Raw genomic sequence first — 16,139 nt, 5'->3', positions numbered from 1 at the left:
AATATTGACTCTGCATAAACATAATGTAATTGTCAATAAAAGCCTTTGAAACTTATGAAATGCTTGTAATTATGCTTCAGTATGCTTCAGTATACCGTAGTAACATGGGACATAAAGATCTAAAGACACTGAAGCAGCAGACTTTGTGAAAATAATATTTGTGTCATTCTCAAAACTTTTGGCCATGGCTGTATGTTTTGCAACAATGAGGTTGCAAAAGTCTTGAGAGAGCTCTTTGCTTTTACCCATTATGAGATGTTTCTTGTGTGACACCTTGGTAATGAGACACCTTTATATATGCCATCAGTTGAGACTGAACTAGCTGATAATAATTTGCACTGACAAGGGGCAGAATTGCTTTCTTATTACTGATAGGTTTCACCCAGTGTTGGCTTTCTATGCCCTTTTGCACCTCCCTTTCTTCATGTGTTCAATACTTTTTCCTTGCGTCGTTCCATTTTATTACACATAATTTAACTTCTGTTTTTTTTTTTAATGTATGGATTACATGGGTTGTTACTGACAGGTGGTGAACATTTCATATCAATAGCACTTTTAGAAATATATTTACCTAGAAAAATGGTGACGTGTTCAGTACTTATTTTACCCGCTATATACAGTATCTCACAGAAGTGAGTACACCCCTCACATTTTGTAAATTATTTATTATATCTTTTGATAAATTGTTTTTTCAAATCCTCAGAGAGTTCTTTGCTGTGAGGTGCCATGTTGAACTTCCAGTGACCAGTATGAGAGAGTGGGAGCGATAACACCAAATTTACCACACCTGCTCTCCATTCACATCTGAGATCTAACACTAACAAGTCACATGACACCGGGGAGGGAAAATGGCTAATTGTGCCTAATTTAGACATTTTTACTTAGGGGTGTACTCACTTTTGTTGCCATTGGTTTAGACAATAATGGCTGTGTGTGGAGTTATTTTGAGGGGACAGCAAATTTACACTGTTATACAAGCTGTACACTCAATACTTTACATTGTAGCATAGTGTCATTTCTTCATTGCCGGTTCACATTGAAGCGGCACGACTTTCGGGGCGACCTGTGAAGTCGCATGCACCGCGACTTCGGCACGACTTGCACGGACTTCATAAAATGAATGTCTATGCAAGTCGCTCCAGGTCGCCCCGAAGTAGTACAGGACCCTTTTTCTAAGTCGGAGCAACTTGTGTTGCTCCTATTAGAACCGTTCCTGTACTACGCTATGGGACACGACGGTGCGTGACTTGTCAGGCTGACCAAGTCGCCTGACAAGTCATACTAGTGTGAATGGATGCTCAGTGTTGTTACATGCAACGATATAATAGAATATTTACAAAAATGTGTACTTTTGTGAGATACTGTGTATATATATATATATATATATATATATATATATATATATATATACTGTGTATAACTTTTTGGACCCCAAATCTCCACCATGGACAATCCTCAATTCATCAGGGACCCCAATAATCAAGCAGCTGCAGCAATATTTTGCACCAGATTGCTCATGTAGCTGCAGACAAGCTAGAGCAGTTCATTTTCAAAGTTTGCAGCAAAAGAACTAAAGTTATGCAAGTAATTTCTTTGACTGCACGGCCTACTTTGCTCCTACCTTTCAGCAGTTTCTCACCAGCCTTCCAACCTTTTAAAAATTGTAAACAAATAGCTGAAGCCCTGGTAAGCTCCCAAACTAGAATAAGCAGTTGGGGGCAGTAGTGGCTTTAAGCATAAATAGGTTTATGTGATTTTGGTAGAATCAAGCAATTTTTGGTAACTTCTCGGATCATCCAAAATGGGATTGTTTTATGGTATTTGTATGTTTTGGACATCAATGCCTAGGGTGTGACCAGTATATACATTTACATAAAATATATCATATTTCAACAAAAAAAAACTGTTTAGTTGTTGTTTGTTATCAGGACATAAGATAAATGAAAGAGGGTTGTGGTTATCGGGGAAGTAAAGATGGCCACTTCTCCAGTCATGTGCCTGTTTCTAACAGGTACATAAATCTATCATCTGCACCATCTTTTTTGTGCAGAAGCACGATGGCTCTTTATGAATTTCCTAATTTGTGTTTACATTGGCAAGGATGGGAAAGGTAGCACAGCTGGACATCTCCAGCCCCAGGAGGAAAAGAACTCAATCAAGCAAAGATCCTCATGGTTAAACATAGATTTACATTTCATGCCGGGCTTGCAGGCTTTAGTAAAACATCCTACCATCTCCTAAATGAAAACAAGGTGGCAAAACCAATTGTTTAATCATGTCATAGCAGACTGACTTGCTAATAACTTCAATTCAACTTATGTTGAACATTTACAAAAAAATTGAATTGCCCCAGGTTCAGCACATAAGTGTCTTTCACCAGATCAGAAATGTAATGAAAGCTAACAGGTCAGATCTTCTCTTTGGTGTAAACTGAAGAATACTAGTGAAGGCTTTATAAAAGTCACACTTCTATTCATAAGCCAGTTCTTTGATAGCCTGTGGTTGGCTGCAACAAACTGAAAATATGAATAAAAACGTTTTCTTCCTTCACAGGATTTTAGGTAAAAGTGTTCCTCTGTGTCTCTGTATAGATATGTGCACCTGTTTCTAGATAATGGTAGAAAGAACAACCACTCAAGCAGCGAAATGGGTTAACACATAATTTGATTTGGGACAAATCCTTGTCCTGCTTTGTGTAAAATGTCTTATCTGCTGGAAAACCCATTTAAATATGAATAGAGTGAAGGGGATTGTGCTGAAATTGCTAATCTCTTTTAATTTGTCTGGCACTGAGTCTATAGGGGCTTGATGCGCCTATTGTCTCCACATGCAGTTTAAGCAGAGGGAAAGAAAATTGTTTCACCCTGCCTGTCAAAGCTCTAAGCATGGTGTCAAGCTGACACTGTTCATCCCCAATGGCAGTGAGGCAACTACTTCTGTACTAGCAAATGAAGGGGGTGCTTTGAACACTGATCAATAGCCCTACAGGAAAACATGCACAATCAGCAGTTAATAGTTTAACAATATGGCATGCCATTCTAGAGGTTTTTCTCGTTTTCCCTTTTCCATTTATCTTTTTACTCTGGATGGTGGATGCAAAATCTTACCTGAAGAGGTCGAGTTCAGCTTAAAGATTGATTTAATTTAAAGATTGGTTTATTTTACTCAAACATACAGTATCTCACTAAAGTGAGTACACCCTTCACATTTTTTAAAATATTTTATTATACCTTTTCATGTGACAACACTGAAGAAATGACACTTTGCTACAATGTAAAGTAGTGAATGTACAGCTTGTATAACAGTGTAAATTTGCTATCCCCTCAAAATAAGTGAACACACAGCCTGTATTGTCTAAACCAATGGCAACAAAAGTGAGTACACCCCTAAGTGAAAATGTCTAAATTGGGCCCAATTAGCCATTTTCCCTCCCCGGTGTCATGTGACTTGTTAGTGTTAGGTCTCAGGTGTGAATGGGGAGCAGGTGTGTTATATTTGGTGTTATCGCTCTCACTGTCTCATACTGGTCACCGTAAGTTCAACATGGCACCTCATAGCAAAGAACTCTATGAGGATCTGAAAAAAAATAATTGTCGCTCTACATAAAAATGGCCTAGGCTATAAGAAGATTGCCAAGACCCTGAAACTGAGGTGCAGCCCGGTGGCCAAGATCATACAGTGGTTTAACAGGACAGGTTCCACTCAGAACAGGCCTCACTATGGTCAACCAAAGAAGTTGAGTGCACATGCTCAGTGTTAAATCCAGAGGTTGTCTTTGAGAAATAGATGTATGAGTGCTGCCAGCATTGCTGCAGAGGTTTAAGATGTGGGGGGGTCAGCCTGTCAGTGCTCAGACCAAGCGCTGCACACTGCATCAAATTGGTCTTTATGACTGTCGTCCCAGAAGGAAGCCTCTTCTAAAGATGATTCACAAGAAAGCCCACATACAGTTTGCTGAAGACAAGCAGACTAAGTACATGGATTACTGGAACCATGTCCTTTGGTCTAATGAGACCAAGATAAACCAATTTGGTTCAGATGGTGTCAAGCGTGTGTGGTGGCAACCAGGTGAGGAGTGCAAAGACAAGTGTGTCTTGCCTAAAGTCAAGCATGGTGGTCTGAGTGTCATGGTTTGGGGCTTCCTTCAGATGTAAAGAATGCCCCCCCTGTCCTCTGTGATGTGAGGTGAACAAAGTGAATAACTCAGCACCATGTTCACTATATTGAGCATTTATGTATTTCTTACATGTTGATCATACCCCCAATTAATCTCCTCTTCCAAGAGATAATAAATTCAGTTCCTCTAATCTTTCCTCATAGCTGAGCTCCTCCATGCCTCTTATCAGTTTGGTTTAATTTCTCTGCACTGTCTCCAGGTCCCCAATATCCTTTTTGTGAATGGTGCCCAAAACTGAACTGCATTTTCCAGATGAGGTCTTACTAATGATTTGTACAGGGGCAAAATTATGTCTCTCTCTGGAGTCTATACCTCTCCTAATACAAGAAAGGACTTTGCTCACTTTGGAAACCACAGCTTGGCATTGCATGCTATTAAGCTTGTGATCTACAAAAACACCCACATCCTTCTCCACCATTGATACCCCCAGTTGTACTACCCCTAGTATGTATGATACATGCATATTCTTAGCCCCCAAATGGATTACGTTACAATTTCCAACATTAAACCTCATCTGGCACATAGTTGCCCTATTAAACAGTGCATTAAGGTTGGCTTGTAAGTTGGAGACATTCTGTAAGTATGTTTTTCCACTGCATAGCTTGGTGTCTTCTGCAGAGACTGAAATGGTAATTTTAATACCAGACCCTATATCATTTATAAATATATTAAGAAGTAAGGGTCCTAACGCTGACCCTTGGGGTACACCACTGATAACCCTAGACCGTTCAGAGTATGATTCATTAACCACTACTCTCTGAATTCTGTCTTCTAGCCAGTTTTCTATCCATTTACAAACTAATCTTTCCTAGCCTGTTGACTTACCTTACACATTAGCTGTGTGTGGGAAACTGTATATAAGCCATTAGTATTGCCCCATATATCATACTTTTTTTCAAAAATGTAACACAAATATATAAATGAGTAAAAACTGTCCGCAACGTATTTGTAATTCAATATCCTCATGCAGTCATTTTCTACCCTCTATCTAGGCTGCAAATAATTGTGTGGGGCATTCCCATCCATATTATGGAGTGGCCCCACCGTCAGTGATGTGTATATAAAAAATGAAATACCTAATACATTATTTAATCCACAAACAGAGGGGAGTTTACTAAGACCGAAACAGACAGAATCAGAAGCAGCTGTGCATGACAACCAATCTTGCTTTCGTTTTCAAAGCTTAACAGAACTAGCTGAAGCTAAAAGTTGAATGGTTGTCATGCACAGCTGCTCCAGATTCTGTCTGCTCCAGTTTTAGGAAATTGCCCCCACAGTGTGAACACAGGGTTCACTTTGTCCCTAAAGTGTATCATGGTGCCTAACACCACAAACCCCAGTGTACATTATATATAAAGGACAAAGTGAAATATATAAAAGAGAGGAGAAAAAAAATTCACCCAACTTCTGTTAAATGAAGAAATACATGTGCTGACTAACAAAACCCAATTGATTGCATTTATAAAAATAATACACATGTAGGCTTTGATAAGGTTTGAATTGGGATTTCGGGACATATGAAAGTATGGACAGTGAATGGCCCTGCCACTGTAACAGTGGCACTGTTTGAGTTTAGGAAATGAAGGTAGAAATTCATACTTAGGCTTAATACCAAGTTTCAGACTGTTATTTTTTTGTGAGCAGAGAAAGTTGCCTTGTAAGTTTTCTCTGGGTTTGATGGTTCTGGGTCAAGGCCTGAAGCTTGACGGTTTCAAAGTGTCTTGGGCGAGACAGAACACTCAGTCCTGTGTCAGGGTGTGCTAGACACCTGCAGCCTCTGTTTGTAGACAAATGAGCAGAATTGTTATAAACCAAGTCTGAGAATAGCTCAGGGCAGTTGCTGCTTTTTGCAGACAGAGCCCTGTCAGGAGGGCTGAGTGTTCCTGCTAGAGACTACATCCCTTGTGACGAGGACTCCTTGTCCGAGGACTGGGAAAGTTGGAGACTGAGGAAGCTGAGACAGCTAGTGAGCCCAGGGGGTTGGAGGGAGTCCAAAAGTCTCTGGAGGAGTGAGCAAGCTTGGGGGGTCTGGAGAACCCTATTTAAAAGCCAGCAGTGGGGTTGTGCAGTGAGGTTCTGCAACCAAGACTGAGTGAGCCTGAAGAGCCAGTGGTCTGAGGGACAAGTACTAACAACTGCAGTGCTCCTGAAGCATAATCAGGTGAGACAGCATTTCCAGTTGATTGTTTTGCTGTGAGGAGCTAATTTCCCCTGCATGGGCAAAGGTTGTGTAAAGACTTTGCTTTTCTTTTTAATAAAAGTGGACTACCAGGCCCTTCAACCGCAAGTTCAGACCGACATGTCTCATTCATCTGCCACATTGAGTGTAATCACAACAGTCATATCACTAATTCATTTCTCCCTCATCTATTGGAATGGAGGGACGCTTTCTTAATTGTGTTTTTTACTTGTTCTCCTTTTGGTATCTGTCATGCAATAAAAAACTCTAACACAGGTCGTGATTGGCATCATAAAAAGTTGAGCAGTTCTGCTTGAGGGCTGCCATGATCTTACCTAGAAATTACTTTTTCAAACAGCTCCACTTTCAACATTGACTCATAAAGTATAACTTCTGTTATAATTAAATTGTTAGTATGAATAATTTGCCAATATTAAAAGTGTAACTCTACTTTTGTTGAGAAAAAAACATTCCCCTCTGGATGATCTATGTACATTACTTACATTACATTAAGTATTTTAACAACTTTTTTCTTAAATATGAAAAAAGCTCTAATGAGGACAATTGCAGGGTCTGCATCCCGTTAGGCGTGATTTCCTACTGAAAGTATCTTATCAAAAATTACATTTTTGTTGTAGGGGATGCCTAAAATCTGACTTGTATCTTAGTGCAGACTTCTGGGAAACTCAGTGAGCCAATCATACAAGCAGGAAATTATATATCTGAGTGGCGTTCTGTACACTAAGTCTGTACAGAACACCTCCAGGTAGCCATATTGCATTGCATTTCACAGAAAATTACAAAGCTGAAGATTCAAAAGGAAAGGCAATTTTTAATAACATTCAATTACAATATGACTTGTGTCGCAATTGTATATGCTATATATTGTTATTTTTTTTTCACGGAAGTGGAGTTACCTTTAAAAGACTAAACACCCCTATCTTACAAAGTGCAGAGGGCCAATGGAACACATTAATGCTTTTTTGGAAGGTGCATTTTATGGGTATTCTTCAAAACGTAATTTAATGTATGCTGCATTAGAAAATATAGGTTTTTAGATCGTGTCATGTTGTAAGTTTGCAATATGACCACATTTAGAAAACTGACATCGTAGGAGGGTCTGCAGGGATAGTATGAAGCTTGGTGCCCTCCAGCCAATTCAAACCTTATCAAAGCCCATTCTTCTTCCTCCTACCACTAGATAGGGAAAAAGTTGCCCAGCTGTGGGCTGTGTCTCATCCCCGCATTGCTTCCCCCCTTTTCTGTCATCAGGGGGAGGTCTGAGAGAGGAAAGAGGCAGCTATTCCTTCCCCCTCCCTACTGGATGATCTGACCAAAGTGGATGATGGGACATGCACTCCTCGGGGGGGAGGGAGTGGTGTACCATGGAGTGGTCCTCCAGACTTGTCTTGGGCAAATGTGCGGGAGTCTGGGCAGTACAGCATAGGGAATGAGAGAGTGCAGACCTGTTACTCAAAAAGAGCTGGTATACATGGGGTAGAGGTGTATCACATTCCCAAATAGTACAAACACCAACACAATTCATAGCCCACGGGACTTTTAACAAGTCACAACCCACAGAGTAAAAATAAGAAAATGTATTAATCCAGACCAATGATATTACATACATTTAAAAACATGTCATAATAAGTGGTTACCAAGAAATACATGAATAAGCAGCATTAGATATAAATTGTAAACCTTCCATCAATCATAGATGACCTGTACTGTTTTCTCTACGCGTTTTACAAGATAGAAAACTCACTTCCTCAGGAAAAGCACAGATGAAAATCTAAAGATACAAACAAATCAAAAGAAAAAAAAAACCTTCAAATCCAGACTTACATTTTAGATAGTTGCATGAACTTCCACAAATAGGCAGTGAATAATAGATAGCCAAATACACTTAGTAAATCTTCCAAATATGGCTCAATATGTTACGCTGGACAAGGCCACCCAATGGTCAACCAATTTCTCCCCAGGAATTGAGGAAGTAGGAGACGGCAGACGGCAGCACGAGGAACAGTTGGTTATCTATCGCCGATCCTGCAACTAAAACATAACCTATTAAGCCTAAACACAAAAAAGAGAAGGGAGGCCCAGACACCAGGCTGGGCATCCCCTGATGTGCAGAAATAAACCACATAAGATGGATAGAATATAATAAAATTAAATTAAAAGAGGTTCAGTAACCAATGCATCTGCTCAGTGGAAAAGTGAACAGTGTAAATAAGCATCAGTGAAAAACCCAGTGAGTATTAAATGTGAAATTTTAACTGCCTGATATGGCTAAGACCAAGTTAATGAAGTAAGACTAGGTCATAGAGATAAACACCCTAATGAAATATATGTGGAATGTGCCAACCAAGAAGGCACGTGAAAGGAGAAAGCTAACACCTAGCTTCCCAAACCAAGCACCAAAATCGATAGAAGAAAGAGAAATGAAAATGAGACAAAAACAGCATAATAAGAGGATCAATCTAATCCAATGGGATACACACAATACATCCTCAGTGAAGCAAGTGCCAACGCGGTAAAAGAGAGTGTAATGGTGAGCTAACAAAGCAAATATGTATGCTGCAGGAAGTAATGCACAAGTGAACTAGCGAATCAAAAATACATCCTATAAAAAAAAGTGCAGTAATGAACTGGCAGGGCGAGAGTGCATCCTAAAAAGAATATAAATGACCGACAAGGATAGACACTGGCTATGTATAATATAGCACCGTAATCAGAAATGGCAGTTACTCTGTATAACCCTATAGTCAAAAACCGACCTGGGTTTGTGCTGTCAGATCCACTCAGAGGGATGGTAGTCACCTGGGGGCAGGCATTTGGCTAAATAGCCCTTGCGGTGGTAAAAATCCCTCCCCTCAAACATCACAATGGCAGGAAAACTGCATGATGATGTGTTGGCTGCGCGCCGCCCCTGTTGCCATCCGCTTTCCATCGGCCATGGCATTTCTTTGGGAGGCATCCAGTTGCCTCTCCTCTTTTTGGAATGTGCCCCATGCTCGCCTCATGCTGGGGAAGCGGGACCATGCCAAACTGAGTGCGAGGCAGCCCAGACCGTCATAGGGCAATCACACAATTGGTGCCATGGAGGAGACAGGATGTGATGCCAATCCCATCAGTCCACAGAAGCAGAGCGGAAGGGGAGACGTGAGGCCAAATGAACAAGTGTTGACACCCTGAGAGCCCAGGCTGAAAGATGGGAACAGGGACAGTATAAAACCAAAATCCCAAACCAGTTGGTCATGTGGCAAAAGGGGGCTTGCAACTCCCAAGGATAAACATGTGACCTAGGAGAGAGAGAGAAAAAAAAAAAGGAACACAATATCTAAAAATCTAATCAAAATGAAAAAAGCCTATTGTGCATCACAAATTAAACATCACCATAAAAACACATAGTCCAAAAAAATCCAAATATACAGAAAATATAAATATAATTATGCACACCACACAACATTCAATTCAAACAGGAAAAAGGGCTTAAATGATGTGACATCATTCAACCCAGGAGCATAGGTTGCCCTGAGTGAATGTATCCACCGCATTTCTCTCTGAAGGATGCGCCTATCCCAATCACCCCCTCGCGGATCTTGTGGGATATGTTCCAAGGCTAAAAATTGTACCTAAAGGGATGGTATGCATGATCGTGAGCTGCGTTCCTTCCTATGGGAGTATACAGATCACCAATTTCAATTGCGTATACATGATCATATATACATCTCCAAAATTCCCTAAAAGTTTTCCCCACATAGTAGGCCCCACATTCACAAATCATGATATATACCACCCCTTCAGTCTGGCAGTTCACACATTTTTTCCCATCAGGCAAGGTAATATTTTTGTCAATATTAATATATTTACAGTATGCACACCTCCCCATCTATAAGTGCCTTTTAGTGGATTGGTTTTCAAGTTTGGTCCTGGAAAATAACTATGCACTTGTTTATCTTTAAGAGATGGAGCTCGTCTAAATACTATAGTTGGTTGTGATGAGACAAATTTAGAGGTGATGGGGTCCTGGGTTTACAAATACCAATGTTTCTGTAGAATAGATTTTTAACTGTACATTTTGGGAGTTCCTCAACTCCCAGGGAGAAATTGGTTAACCATTGGTTGGCCTCGTCCGGCGTAATATATTGAGCCATATTTGGAAGATTGACCAAGTATATTCGGCTATCTATTATTCACTGCCTATTTGTAGAAGTTCATGCAACTATCTGAATTGGAAGTCCAGATTTGAAGTTTTTTTTTTTTTTTTCTAATTTGATTTGTTTGTAGCTTTAGATTTTCATCTGTGTTTCTCCTGAGGAAGTGAGGTTTCTATCTCGCGAAATGCATAGAGAAAAACAGTACAGATCATCTATGCCTGATGGAAGGTTTACGATTTAATTGATCTAATGCTGCTTATTCATGTATTTCTTGGCAACCACTTATTATGACATGTTTATAAATGTATTTGAAATCATTGGTCTGGATTAATACATTTTCTTGTTTTTACTCTGTGGGTTGTGACTTGTTAAAAGTCCTGTGGGCTATGAATTGTGTTGGTGTTTGCAGACCTGTTACTGTCTGGGTTTGAGCTCCCACAGAAGGAGGACCTGTGTGATGACTGGATTCCTGAGTGCTAGAACCAGAGCTAAAGGGACCTGTTACTGGGGTGCCTGTGCCTCCTACACAGGAGATAGACTGAGACACTGAGGATCAGAGAGCTGAGAGACTGAGCCTTTGCAGATTGGATCAAATTCCTGGGGACAACAGACCCCCAAGTGTTCTGGACCGATTTATTGTGTACCTGGAGTGGTGAGCAGAACCAGCTGTGTTTACCCCATCACTACCCACAGTTTAATGCCTGTGGAGACTGCCCATTACATAGCAGTCCAACAATTATCCACTGCATACAGTTTAAAGAGAAAGTAATGCGTGCACCAGCGTACAGATGGTCCCCATGTTAGTCAGCTCAACTTTCCTGATCAGGTGCCAGGTACTTTACAACCTTTTTCAGGGTCCCCCTCTCAGGAATGTTTACACCCACCCACTTTTAGGGGTGTATGCATAGAGTGCACTCGGGACACTTTTTAAATTGCTATTTCCAAGAGTTAAAATTAGATTATTCTTTCTGTCATTCATGCTTTCATGGTTGATGCTTTTCTTACCAATGCTGTGTATACTAGTTTAACAGTGTTTAGCCTTATTGTGGTTTAAGTCAGTTACCATAGTTGAGGCTAATCTTCCCATCAGTTAATCTAATGTATTCATTGCCTTGTTTATTGTTCTGTTCATTTCATTCATTCTTTGCCCTGCAATAATACATTTACTTTATCCACTGTCAAGTAGCTTGTGAGCCAATTTCTTGTGTGCTAATACCATTGTGGTATTATACCAATGCCTAAGCTAAGTCCATGCAACATGCTAAGATATAGCCAGGTGTGTCAGAGGGGATGAAACCGTTACAGAGTTGTGGCATGAAACTGAGGACCCATCATACAAAGTGGCTCCTCAGGGGGTAGCCCTACAGTTATATAATATTTCAGCACTCCTACTTCCCACCACTTAATTCTTGTGACTGAGTTAGAAGGTCCACAAAAAGCTCTTGTAACTGCAGCTTAACAGTTGTTATTTACCATCAAACCAAGGGCACCTGTCAGGAGTTATTTCCTATTTGAGGGCCAAAGACTCTTATACCCCAAAACAGGATTATGCTACATTGAGCTGAACTCTGCAGATTTACACATCAGGAAAAGAAGTTTGTTTAGTGCGTCTCATTTTTTATCTTCTAAATTTACTGTTTTATTATTGTCTTTTATTTGTTGTACTGTAATATATTTTCCTGTAAATATAATTCTGCTCTGTTTTTTTTTTTCCTCACTGTTTTTATTTCTTCTTTCTTACACCTTACAGGTGCTGTTTGTTTCATGTTAATACTTATGAGTAATTTTAGCAATATAGCTAAAATCACTAGGCTCTAGTCTCCACAATTAGGCCTCTTCAGCAACTCCCACTGTAAGTTCAGACAAGCTCCATAATCCATTAGGCTGAAACAAGATAAACTGAACAAAGGTAAATCAGTTCAAAGATGCAAAGAGAAATACAATTGATTTAAAGATGTCAATACAACAAAAACTGAAGAGCCAAAGTTTCTCTACCCTCTTTTTAATAGTTGGTAAATTGTTTAAATCTCAGTTTATGAGGCGGTGTTCGGCTTCATTAGGGCATTTTGACACTGCACTCTCATTGTAGAAACATTATTACTTCTATGGAATATCTATAATAGGAAACACTGTGAGAATTCACAAAACATCATTAACTCCAGTAACTGTTTCACCCTGTGACCTCATTCAGTACAGACTTTTGGTTATGTATTTTCAAATCCGTATGAAAATCTGCAGGTTAATTTGGTCAAACACTCATTATCAATCTATGTTATTGTCTGGGTTTTCTTTGTCTGTTATAGTAGAATTCCATGTTCTATCAGTAACCACTCACTGACAGCTACAAAGAGACATTAAAATGTGCTGCTTCTTATCTAGGCCAGAAAGCCCCATGCTGCTGTTTCAGTAACATTGGTTCTGATCCTTTCATTATTATTTTGCTAGCTGAAGTCATCAGTTGGTGTTAATAGACTGTATTTCAGATGTTGTTTTAAAAGAAAATGCATTCAATAATGTAACAGGGGCAGTGCTACCCACTGAGGTATATTTTCTATACCATTCACTGGTTTTGGAAATCAACTTGTTCATACAGGAGGCGTACCTATCCACAAGAAGGGTAGTAAGGAAAAAGATGGAAGCAACAGGCCAGTGAAGTTAAAGCAGTAATAAACCCAAAACCAAAAATTATGTTGAACTTTACCAACCATTAGATCTGATGGCTGCATTCGTTTTCCTTTATTTTAGCATTTTCCCCTCTTTTTTTTTCTCTGGTGATCTTGCCAGTAACACACCTCCTGTATTAGTGAAACATCTCTGGGGGAATGAGCAGAGGAGGCCCAACAGATGTATTGTCAGTCGTCGGGGGGGGGGGGGGGGGTGTGAGGTATTTCCAAGTGGATTCTTCAGGAAGGTTGGTATTTATTGATCATGAAAACAAGTTAAAACATCCTCAATGCATTTTGTGGCTCTTTAGTGGCCACTTCATCAGGAAAACAGTACACAGGATGAAATACATAAGAATATGACAAAAACATTTTTAATGTGGAGCCCCACAGCGTGTTGACGGTGTTTTAACTTGTTTTCATTATTAATAAATACCAACCTTCCTGAGGAATCCACTTGGAAACCCCTTTTTATTGAATCAGTGCCTCTGCTGACTACACACTGGTTCCATTTTGGGGCCTTATTCTAGCTACAATTGTTGACCAAATCTGATTGCAACCAAGCATGGTGCAAGAATCTCCCAGAAAACCTAGATGAGCATTGTGTGCGACCACCCACACTCTGCGTGGAGACAGCCATAATCTCCACATGTGCTAAAATAGGTTGCATGACCCTAGGACGGCTACCCAGCAACCTTATGAATGTGAATATAAACGCTTTCTACAATTTTTGACTTACTTTTCCCATACATTCAGCTCTTTTTTTTCTCTCTTCTCTTCCTTCTCGGTCATTTGGACCTTTTGTTGTACATTTATGCTTTGTTTGTGGTTTTATATACTGTACCATGTTCCCTGGTTTCAATAAAATGTTTGAACAAGAAAAGATACAACTTGCTGGACCCATTAGAATTCCTATTTTTAAAGGTTCCAAGTAGAACTGTGTTAGAGGTTGTTCAAGAAGGTAGATTTTATATAGTCTGGAACTCAATGTACAATCAGTTTCCAACTGTTTTGTTTGATCCAAAAACATAACCAGGCTAGTATCATACATATTCATAAACTTTATATTAACCACTTAGGGACCGGAGGATTTGGCTGCTCAATGACCAGGCCCTATTTTACGATTCGGCACTGTGTTACATTAACGGACTATTGCGCCGTCGTGCAACGCTGTACCAAAACAAAATTGACGTCCTTTTTTTACCACAAATAGAGCTTTCTTTTGGTGGTATTTGATTACCTGTGCGATTTTTATTTTTTGCGCTATAAACAAAAAAAGAGCTACAATTTTGAAAAAATTACAATATTTTTCACATTCTTTTATATGAAATTCTCAAAAAAATGTAAAAATCTAAATTTTTAAACATTTTAGTCCAATTTGTTTTTTGCTACATATTTTTGGTAAAAAATATCGCAATAAGCGTATTTTGATTGGTTTGCGCAAAAGTTATTGCGTTTACTAACTACGGGAAAGATTTATGTATATTTTATTGTTTTTTTTTTACTAGTAATGGCGGCAATCTGCGATTTCTTTTGCGGGACTGCGACATTGCGGCGGACAGTCCGGACCCCTAACTGACATTTTTGACACTTTTGGGAGTACCAGTGACATTACTACAGTAATCAGTGCTAAAAATATGCACTGTTACCGTAAAAATGACACTGGCAGGGAAGGGGTTAACTGTACTGGTGATCAGTGGGTTAAATGTATCCCTAGGGGCATGATTTTAACTTTCAGGGGGCGTGGCTTGTGAAGTAATCACAGAGACATGCAATCCTATATAGCAGGATCACACAGCCTCTGTGATCACTTCAGGGAGAATGACAGACGGCTGTGTTTACATCAGCCGTCTTTCTTTCTCTCTCAGCTGCGGGAAATTGGGAGTGGCCGGTGGCCATCGGAGCTGGCACTGGCTTCCCAGCTGACAAACGGGGGCAGGAGCCCCTAGAGTATCCTGAGCGAGCGACGTAACATAACATTGCTTTGCCCAGGAGCGGCTGCCTGCCGCAGTAAAACTGCGGTGGGCGGTCGTTATGTAGTTAACCACTTGATCACTGGAAGATTTACCCCCCTTCATGACCAGGCCAATTTTAGCGATACAGCACTGCGTTACTTTAACTGACAATTGCGCCGTCGTGCGATGCTGTACCCAAATAAAATTGATATCCTTTTTTTTCACAAATAGAGCTTTCTTTTGGTGGTATGAGATCACCTCTGTTTTTTTTATTTTTTTGCTCTATAAACAAAAAAAGAGCAACAATTTTGATTTTTTTTTTCTGCTATAAAACATATCCAGTAAAAAAAAATTGTAAAAATCGAATTTCTTCATCAATTTAGGCCAATATGTTTTCTGCTACATATTTTTGGTTAAAAAAAGTCCCACTGAGTGTATATATCAATTGGTTTGCTCAAAAGTTATACATCTACAAACTATTGGATATTTATATCAGTGACTTATAGCGGGACTGCGAAATTGCGGCGGACATTCAGTCACTAACTGACACTTTTTGGGAACCAGTGACACTAATACAGTAATCAGTGCAAAAAATATGCACTGTTACTGTACAAAAGACACTGGCTGGGAAGGGGTTAACATCAGGGGCGATCGAAGGGTTAACTGTGTGCCTAGCTAGTGTTTTACTAAATTGTGGGAGGTGCTTTTACTAGGGGAATACACGGATCCTAGTCCCTGTTTTGCAGAGATGCGAGATTCATGTCTTTCCTTCAGTCAGAACAGAAATCTGCCTTGTTTACATAGGCAGATTGCAGTTCTGTCTCTCTGGCTGATGATTAGGGGGTGCCAGAAGACATCGAGTCCATGGTGCCCACTGATCAACTCCCACATTTGCACCCCCTACCCGGAAGTGCAGGATCACGTATATAAACATGATCCTGTGCACAGCTGCCACCCTGTAGCAGTAAAACTGCTATAGGGTGGTCGCTAAGTGGTAAAGCGGAT

At 39.9% G+C, this 16,139-nt stretch overlaps 1 protein-coding gene and 1 pseudogene across 2 annotated transcripts in view; both read left to right on the top strand.

Annotated features, from left to right (window-relative positions):
* The window catches only part of LOC309565518 (zinc finger protein with KRAB and SCAN domains 4-like), a 39,657-nt pseudogene extending 27,357 nt beyond the window's left edge, over positions 1–12,300 (top strand). Inside the window, exon 2 of the transcript in view lies at positions 12,267–12,300. The product of the transcript in view is annotated as a zinc finger protein with KRAB and SCAN domains 4-like (transcript). The remainder of the gene's footprint in view (positions 1–12,266) is intronic.
* CHID1 (chitinase domain containing 1) overlaps positions 1–16,139 on the top strand; it is a 1,130,290-nt gene that overhangs the window by 738,432 nt on the left and 375,719 nt on the right. The window lies entirely within an intron of this gene.

Source organism: Pelophylax lessonae, assembly GCF_965119305.1.
Source record: "Pelophylax lessonae genome assembly, chromosome: 10".
Taxonomy (NCBI): Eukaryota; Metazoa; Chordata; class Amphibia; order Anura; family Ranidae; genus Pelophylax; species Pelophylax lessonae.
Note: the sequence above shows the minus strand (reverse complement) of the source record. Positions and strands in the feature narration are given on the sequence as shown.